The sequence below is a fragment of the Balaenoptera acutorostrata genome, chromosome 9, assembly GCF_949987535.1.
Source record: "Balaenoptera acutorostrata chromosome 9, mBalAcu1.1, whole genome shotgun sequence".
Lineage (NCBI taxonomy): Eukaryota > Metazoa > Chordata > Mammalia > Artiodactyla > Balaenopteridae > Balaenoptera > Balaenoptera acutorostrata.
Window position 1 is genome coordinate 6279095 of NC_080072.1, and position 9663 is coordinate 6288757.

Sequence of the window (9663 nt, forward strand, 5' to 3'; positions counted from 1 at the left end):
CCTTTAAAGGTCAGAGACTCAGAGTATCCATTAAGGCTGCATCAAAAATACTTCGCTGTTTATAAATAAAATAATAAATAGATAAAACAAATTAGGTTCTAATTATAAACACATTTTTCACCTACAAGGACATCTCAGTTAATTATATTAACAAACCAAAAATTTCTTGGTTTAGTTGGTGACTGTAGTAGGCCAAAGGTATCAGTTCCTAATCCCTAGAACCTGTAAGTATTACCATATTTGGAAAAAGGGTCTTTGCAGATGTGATGAATTTAAGGATCTTGAGATGGGGAGATTATCCTCGATTACTTGATTAGGCCCTAAATGCAAGTACCTGTATCCTCATAAGAGGGAGACAGAGGGAGACTTGGCACAAATACACAGAAGGAGAAGGTGATGGGAAGACAGAGTGGGGAGAGTTTTAAAGATGCTGGCCTTGAAAGTCGGAGCGATTGGCTGCAAGCCAAGGAATGCCAGCAGTCATCAGAAGCTGGAAGAGGCAAGGAATGGCAAGGATTTTTCCCTAGAGCCTCCAGAGAAACTGTGGCCCTGCTGACACCTTGATTTCAGCCCAGTAGTACTAATTTTCAACTTCTGGCTTCCAGAACTGTAAGAGAATAATGATCTCTTTTAAGCCACCCAGTTTTTGGTAATTTGTTACAGCAGATACGGGAAACAAATAGAGTTGTAAATTTTTGAAATTCCCCTAATTTCATTCATTAGAAGGGGATTTTTTTTTTTAATGGCAGTATTGTTTTTATTTATTTATTTATTTATTTATTTAGGCTGTGTTGTGTCTTCGTTGCTATGCACGGGCTTTCTCTCTAGTTGTGGCGAACGGGGGCTACCCTTTGTCGCGGTGCGTGAGCTTCTCATTGCAGTGGCTTCTCTTGTTGCAGAGCACGGGCTCTAGGCGTGTGGGCTTCAGTAGTTGTGGCACGCGGGCTCAGTAGTTGTGGCTCGCGGGCTCTAGAGCGCAGGCTCAGTAGTTGTGACGCACAGGCTTAGCTGCTCCGTAGCATGTGGGATCTTCCTGGACCAGGGCTCGAACCCGTGTCCCCTGCATTGGCAGGCGGATTCTTAACCACTGTGCCACCAGGGAAGTCCCTTTTTTTTTTTTAATTTATTTTTATTTATGGCTGTGTTGGGTCTTCGTTTCTGTGCGAGGGCTTTCTCTAGTTGTGGCAAGCGGGGGCCACTCTTCATCGCGGTGCGCGGGCCTCTCACTATCGCGGCCTCTCTTGCTGCAGAGCACAGGCTCCAGACGCGCAGGCTCAGTAATTGTGGCTCACGGACCCAGTTGCTCCGTGGCATGTGGGATCTTCCCAGACCAGGGCTCGAACCCGTGTCCCCTGCATTGGCAGGCAGCTTCTCAACCACTGCGCCACCAGGGAAGCCCTAAATTGTTTTTTAACAACACAAATGAAGATATTTTCACAGCATGGACTCATAGTATCTTGTTCCGAACTTTTCCCCTTTCGACCCCCTTCCTTCCTGCTCTCCACCCTGTCCTATGTAAGGGTGTGAAAAGCGGAGGCTTGGGGCTGTGGTAGCAGTCACCCTGCAACCAAAACGGGAGGGGGGTGCTAAGAGAAACATACTGGTCAGGGTGACACAGTGTCCTGACACCACCGAGCCACTGGACCGGCTCTGAATCCTCAAACCTCTAGACTGCTTATCTTATGAGATAATTAAATGTCTTAATTGCTTTGACCCCTATTAGGACTCTTGCTACTTGCAGCAGAATTCATCCTAACATAGAATTCAACAGACAGTATCAAAACTGCAAGTAAGAAAAAGCAATACATTTCCCTGGTGATTAGCGATAAATTGCTTTGCTAATCATCAGGGAAATGCAAATCAAATCACCTTGATTTATCACCTCACACCTGTCAGAATGGATATCATCAGAAAGAACACAGGGAATTCCCTGGAGGTCCAGACGGGTGGTGGGAATGTAAATTGGTGCAGCCACTGTAAAGAACAGTATGGAGGTTTCTCAAAAAATTAAAAATAGAACTACCTCATGACCTAGCAATTCCACTCCTGGGTATATATTGGAAAAAAACAAAAACACTACTTGGAAAAGATACACGCACCCCAATGTTCACAGCAACATTCTTTACTATTGCCAAGATATGGAAGCAACCTACATGTCCCTCAACAGATGAATGGATAAAGAAGATATGATATATATGTACAATGGGATACTACTCAGCCATAAAAAAGAACAAAATTCTGCCATTTGCAGCAACATGGATGGACTTGGAGGGCATTATACTAAGAAATAAGTCAGAGAAAGATGAATACTGTATGCTTATATGTGGAATCTAAAAAATACAACAAACTAGTGAATATAACAAAAAAGAAGCAGACTCACAGATACAGAGAACAAGCTAGTGGTTATCAGTGGGGAGGGGGGAGGGGCAGTACAGGGCTGGGGAAGTGGGAGGTACAAACTATTGGGCGTAAGACAGGCTACAAGGATGTAGTGTATAACACAGGGAATATAGCTAATATTTTGTAATAACTTTAAATGGAGTTGAGAACTAAATTATTGCCTGCCATATCAGTAAACAAAGGATTTCACAGCCATCAGCCATCACATTACCCCCGTTTCAGTGAGCCCAGACACTTGCATCTTCCCATATATAGAAAAGTGGTAAATTCCTTAACTTGAGATATCTGGTTTTCTTTTATTATCAAGTAATCTTTTGAGGTTCTGACTACATTGGTTCTGTTGCAAAAACTCCTATGTATCCTGGCTCTTCCCCCCTTCTCTTTGGAGCAGTCTCTCAGAGTTATTTGAGATGCTATCTCATGGGCTTGAAGTTCTAAGAATGTCTGCCGAATAAAATATAACTCTCAGGAATTCCTGGCGATCCAGTGGTTAAAACTCCATGCTTTCATTGCTGAGGGCGTGGTTTTGATCCCTTGGTCGGGGAACTAAGATCCCACAAGCCTCGTGGTGCGGCCAAAAAAAGGAAAAACATAACTCTCAACTTTCAAGTTGCGCGTTTTTATTTTATTTTTTCAGTCAACAGAGTATAACCTTTAAAAACTGTATAAAAATAAATTTAAAAAATTATTTATATTAAAAAAAAAAGACCTGGGGCTTCCCTGGTGGCGCAGTGGTTGAGAATCTGCCTGCCAATGCAGGGGACACGGGTTCGAGCCCTGGTCTGGGAGGATCCCACATGACACAGAGCAACTGGGCCCGTGAGCCACAACTACTGAGCCTGCGCGTCTGGAGCCTGTGCTCCGCAAGAAGAGAGGCCGCAATAGCGAGAGGCCATGCACCGCGATGAAGAGTGGCCCCCACTCGCCGCAACTAGAGAAAGCCCTCGCACAGAAACGAAGACCCAACACAGCCAAACATAAATAAATAAATAAATAAATTTATTTTTTAAAAAAAAAGACCAGGGGGACTTCCCTGGTGGCGCAGGGTTAAGAATCAGCCTGCCAATGCAGGGGACACGGGTTCGAGCCCTGGTCCGGGAAGATCCCACATGCCGTGGAGCAACTAAGCCTGTGCACCACAGCTACTGAGCCCACATGCCACAACTACTGAGCCAGCACACCAAGAGCCCATCATGCTCCTCAACAAGAGAAGCCACCACGACGAGAAGCCCGTGCACCGCAACGAAGAGTAGCCCCCGCTCACCGCAACTAGAGAGAGCTCATGTGCAGCAACGAAGACCCAATGCAGCCAAAAATAAATAAATAAATAAATAAATAATTTTTAAAAAAAGCAATACAGTCATGTTGTCTAAAAATATAGAGGTAAATTCTAGGAGAAATGGCCAAAGGAGTTGAAATCTGTTACCTCTAGAAAGTGGATTTGGGAAGAGATGGGACAGAAATTGCTCTTTTTCATTATAAGCATAGTAGTACTATTTGACTTTTTAAGTTGTGTACCTATGTTACTTAGATAAAAATCAAAATTTAGGGGCTTCCCTGGTGGCGCAGTGGTTGAGAATCCGCCTGCCAATGCAGGGGACACGGGTTCAAGCCCTGGTCTGGGAAGATCCCACATGCCACGGAGCAGCTGGGCCTGTAAGCCACAACTACTGAGCCTGCGCATCTGGAGCCTGTGCTCCGCAACAAGAGAGGCCGCGATCGTGAGAGGCCCGCGCACCGCGATGAAGAGTGACCCCCCCCCCCACTTGCCGCAACTAGAGAAAGCCCTCGCACAGAAACGAAGACTCAACACAGCCAAAAATAAATAAATTAATAAATAAAAATTAAAATGGAGATTTCTTTAAAAAAAAAAAATCAAAATTTAGGACTTCCCTGGTGACGCAGAGGTTAAGAATCCTCCTGCCAATGCAGGGGCCACGGGTTCAAGCCTTGGTCTGGGAAGATCCCACATGCCACGGAGCAACTGTGCCCATGCGCCACAGCTACTTAGCCTGTGCTCTAGAGCCCGCGAGCCACAGCTACTGAGCCCACATGCCACAAGTACTGAAGCCCACACGCCTAGAGCCTGTGCTCCACAACAAGAGAAGCCACCGCAATGAGAAGCCCCAGCACCGCAACGAAGAGTAGCCCCCGCTCGCCCCAACTAGAGAAAGCCCGCGTGCAGCAACGAAGACCCAACGCAACCAAAAATAAATACATAAATTAATTAATTTTAAAAAATAAAATAAATAAAAATTTATTAATTTTCAAAGTATTTTTTTTGCTTTGGGTCTTCGTTGCTGTGCGCGGGCTTTCTCTAGTTGGGGCGAGCAGGGGCTACTCTTTGTTGCGGTGCGCGGGCTTCTCATTGTGGTGGCTTCTCTTGTTGTGGAGCACGGGCTCTAGGTGCGGGCTTCAGTAGCTGTGGCACATGGGCTCAGTAGTTGTGGCACGTGGGCTCTAGAGCGCAGGCTAAGTAGTTGTGGCACACGGGCTTAGTTGCTCTGTGGCATGTGGGAATCTTCCCGGACCAGGGCTCGAACCCGTGTCCCCTGCATTGGCAGGCAGATTCTTAACCACTGCACCACCAGGGAAGCCCTCTACTGCTTTTTTAATGTAAATGGTTTTTTAATATTGAGATATAGGGAATTCTCTGGCGGTCCAGTGGTTAGGGCTCCACGCTTTCACTGCTGAGGGCCAGGGTTCAATCCCTGCTCAGTGAACTAACATCCCACAAGCCATGCAGTGCAGCCCAAAAAAAAGAGATATAATTCATACAACATAAAAGTCACCCCTTGAGTGTATAACTCAGTGGTTTTAGAATATTCACAGGGTGGTGCAACCATCACCACACTATCTAATTCCAGAACATTTTAATTAATCACCCCCAAAAAGAAACCCTATACTTATTAGCTGTCACTCCCCATTCTCCCCTTCATCCATGCCCTGGTGACCACTAATTTTTCTGGCTCTGGATTTGCCTATTCAAGACATTTTATACAAATGGAACAATACAAATATATGGCTCACATGTCTGGCTTCTTTCACTTAGCTTAATGTTTTCAAGATTTATCCACATCGCACCTTGTTTTGTTAATCTAAAATAATGACAAAATACAGCACTTTCAAAAATTGACTTTAGGGTCACGAATTTTAGCTAAAATGTGTAATTTTTTTTTAAAGTTTGTAAACAGTTGTAGAATAGTTTCAATGTATTTGTAAGACTTAACAGGGGGACTTCCCTGGTGGTGCAATGGTTAAGAATCTGCCTGTCAATGCAGGGGACACAGGTTCGAGCCCTGGTCCGGGAAGATCCCACATGCCGCGGAGCAACTAAGCCCGCGAGCCGCAACTACTGAAGCCCGTGTACCTAGAGCCCATGCTCAGCAACAAGAGAGAAGCCACTGCAATGGGAAACCTGTGCACTGCAGCGAAGGGTAGCTCCCGCTTGCCACAACTAGAGAAAGCCTGCGTGCAGCAATGAAGACCCAAAGCAGCCAAAAATCAATAAGTAAAGAAATTTATTCTTTAAAAAAAGGATAGGGACCCACATAATAGAATATCTTAAAAAAAAAAAAAGACTTGGGAAGTATGTTGAGAAGTTTACATTTAGGCTAGGAATCTGTGGTATTTAAGAAAATTAAACATATTAAATACACAAATACAATTCTTTAAAGTTTGAAGGAATTTAAGTTGCAGATGGGTATGATTATTTAAAGGAGTCCAGTGTAGCCAACCAGAGTTTATCAAAGAAAAGGTAAAGATAATAACTCTTATTTTACTAGATTTATAGATAGAACAATAAATGTTGTAAAGTTAAAGCCTTAAGGAAAGCTAGGCTTTAAGTATGTTACTTTTTTTTTTTTTTTTTAATTTTTGGCTGTGTTGGGTCTTCTTTTCTGCGCGAGGGCTTTCTCCAGTTGCAGCAAGCGGGGGCCGCTCCTCATCGCGGTGCGCGGGCCTCTCACTATCGCGGCCTCTCTTGTTGCGGAGCACAGACTCCAGACACGCAGGCTCAGTAGTTGTGGCGCACGGGCCCATTTGCTCTGCAGCACGTGGGATCCTCCCAGACCAGGGCTCGAACTCGTGTCCCCTGCATTGGCAGGCAGACTCTCAACCACTGCGCCACCAGGGAAGCCCCAAGTATGTTACTTTAATACAATTGAATAGTAACTGTATTAATTTCCTGTGGCTGCTGTGACAGATCACCAAAAAACTGGGTGGCTTAAAACAACAGAAAGTTATTCTCTCACAGTTCCAGAGGCTAGAAGTCCAGATTAGTAGCACTGGGCTGAAATCAATGTGTCAGCAGGGCCTTGTGCCCTCCGGAAACTCTAAGAGAGAAACCGTCCCTACCAGCTAGTTTCTGGTGGCTGCTGGCATCCCTAGGCTTGTGGCCACGTCACTAGTCTCCAAGGTCAACATCATTAAACTTCTTTCCGGACTTCCCTGGTGGTCCAGTGGTTAAGACTCCATGCTTCCACTGCAGGGGACACGGGTTCGATCCCTGGTCGGGGAATTAAGATCCCTCATGCCCCGTGGTGCCAGGGTTTGGGGGGGACCTCCTGGGCCTTCTTCTTGTAAGAATACCTGTGCTTGCATTTAGAGCATCCAGGTAATCCAGGATAATCTCATCTCAAAATCGGTAACTCAATCATATCTGCCAAGACCCTTTTTCCCAGATAAGGTAATATTTACAGCTTCCAGAGATTAGGACCTGATAATTTGTGTGTGGTAGGGGAGGCATTATGAGCCTATCACAGTAACTTAAAAAGAAGTAATCACAGTCTCTTCAGGTGCACCAATACCACTAACGTGCATCATAGACACAGTGACAGGATTCTCTCCTGCTGAAATTTTTATCGGTATTATTAGGCAATTAGACCAAGGGAACCCAGAGCACTTTCCTCTTGGTCTTAAAGCTCAGCCCTCTCTCTGTTATGGTGCTTCCATCACCAGGGTTTTTAGGTATAATCTCCTCTCTCTCTCTCTCTCTGGCTAAGATACCTCAAGTCCTTTTCGGAAGTAGGTGACATATATGTATTTAAATTAGAGGGGAAGATTTTGGGGGCTGGAGGATAGTCCTGACTCTACTCCTATAACACATAGCTCCAGTTTCTGTTTTTGTTTTTTTTGTTGTTTTGTTTTTTGGCTGTGCCCCGCAGCTTGGGGGATCTTAGTTCCCCAACCAGGGAATGAACTTGTGCCCCCTGAAGTGGAAGCCTGGAGTCTTAACCATTGGACCACCAGGGAAGTCCCTAACTAGTTTTTTTTTTTTTTTTTTGGCTGTGTTGGGTCTTCATTGCTGCCCACCGGCTTTCTCTGGTTGCGGCGAGCGGGGGCTACTCTTCATTGCGGTGCGCGGGCTTCTCATTGCGGTGGCTTCTCTTGTTGCAGAGCATGGGCTGTAGGCGCACGGGCTTCAGTAGTTGTGGCACACGGGCTCAGTAGTTGTGGCGCATGGACTTAGTTGCTCCTCGGCATGTGGGATCTTCCCAGACCAGGGCTCGAACCTGTGTCCCCTGCATTGGCAGGCGGATTCTTAACCACTGCGTCACCAGGGAAGTCCCCCTAACCAGTTTTAAAACGTGAGACTAGTAGTTCTCAAACTTTAGTGTGCTTCAAAATCACCTACAAGGCTTTTTTTTTTTTTAATTTTGTATTGGAGTACACTTGATTTACAATGTTGCATTAGTTTCTGCTGTACAGCAAAGTGAATCAGTTATACATATACATATATCCACTCTTTTTTTTTTTTAAAGAATTTCACTTATTTATTTATTTATTTATGTTTGGCTGTGTAGGGTCTTCGTTTCTGTGCGAGGGCTTTCTCTAGTTGTGGCAAGCGGGGGGCACTCTTCATCGCGGTGCACGGGCCTCTCACTATCGTGGCCTCTCTTGTTGCGGAGCACAGGCTCCAGTCGCACAGGCTCAGTAATTGTGGCTCACGGGCCCAGTTGCTCCGCGGCATGTGGGATCTTCCCAGACCAGGGCTTGAACCCACGTCCCCTGCATTGGCAGGCAGACTCTCAACCACTGCACCACCAGGGAAGCCCCTATATCCACTCTTTTTTAGATTCTTTTCCCATATAGGTCATGACAGAGCATTGAGTAGAGTTCCCTGTGCTATACAGTAGGTCCTTATTAGTTATCTATTTTATATATAGTAGCATGTATATGTCAACCCCAACCTCCCAATTTATCCCTCCCCACCCTCCCAAATGCTTTTAAAACAGATTCCTAGGCTTCACTCACCAAGTGTCTGATTCAGTAAGTCTGGAGTGAAGCTCCAGAATTTGCATTTCAAACGTTCCCAGGTGTTGCTCAAGCCACGCTGGTCCAGGGATGACAAGGGCCCCCACTTGAGAGCCACTGGTAGTGGAAAAGCAGAGAAGACAGAGGAGGAACAGAGAGAAGGGTTTTCAGAAGCCAGAATTTCACTAACCTTCGCATAATGGCCCCCACCTCTTCCAAGGACCCCACCTGTGGCCAGGAGTCCTTGAGCCGAGGCTCTGCCACGGCTCTGAAGAATGACTCCAACTGGGCCCCTCTACCAGGATTCAGCTGGGGAGATCTCCCGCTTGGGAAAAAGGAGTAGCTTTACAAACTCACAATGTGGAACCCCAGGCAGAACTGAGAATGCAATGCCAGAAGGTGAAAACCCAGGGGGAAGAGGGCAGAAGAGATAGGAGGTCCCCAAGACGTGGATTATTAGGCTGGGCACTGGGAGCCACTGAGAAAGCAGCTGCGGCAGAGGAAAGATGCTAAATGGCAGCTGAGAGAACAGGGGGCAAAAGAAAGTATCTGGGTTCCCTGAGACACAGTGCAAAAATCCTTGGAGTTACACATGATTTTGAGCAATTTGTGGTGGAACAGTTTTTTTTCTTTTCTTTTCTTTTTTTTTTTTTTGGCCGAGCCGCACGGCTCATGGGATCTTAGTTCCCCGACCAGGGATCGAACCCCTGCCCCCTGCGGTGGAAGCACCAAGTCTAAACCACCGGACTGCCAGGGAAGTCCCTGCGAACTTCTACTTATGGCAAATGACTCTTGCTTTTCATACGTTACATTGAGAACCAATATAGACTTAGAACCAGACCACCTGTGTCTGAATCTAGACTTGGCCAAGTAACTAGCTGTGTGATCTTGGGCAAGTTACATAATCACCCTGTGTTCCACTTTTCTCATCTGTAACATAGGATAATAACAGAACCTACTGGGAATTCCCTGGCACTCCAGTAGTTAGGACTCGAGCTTTCACTGCCA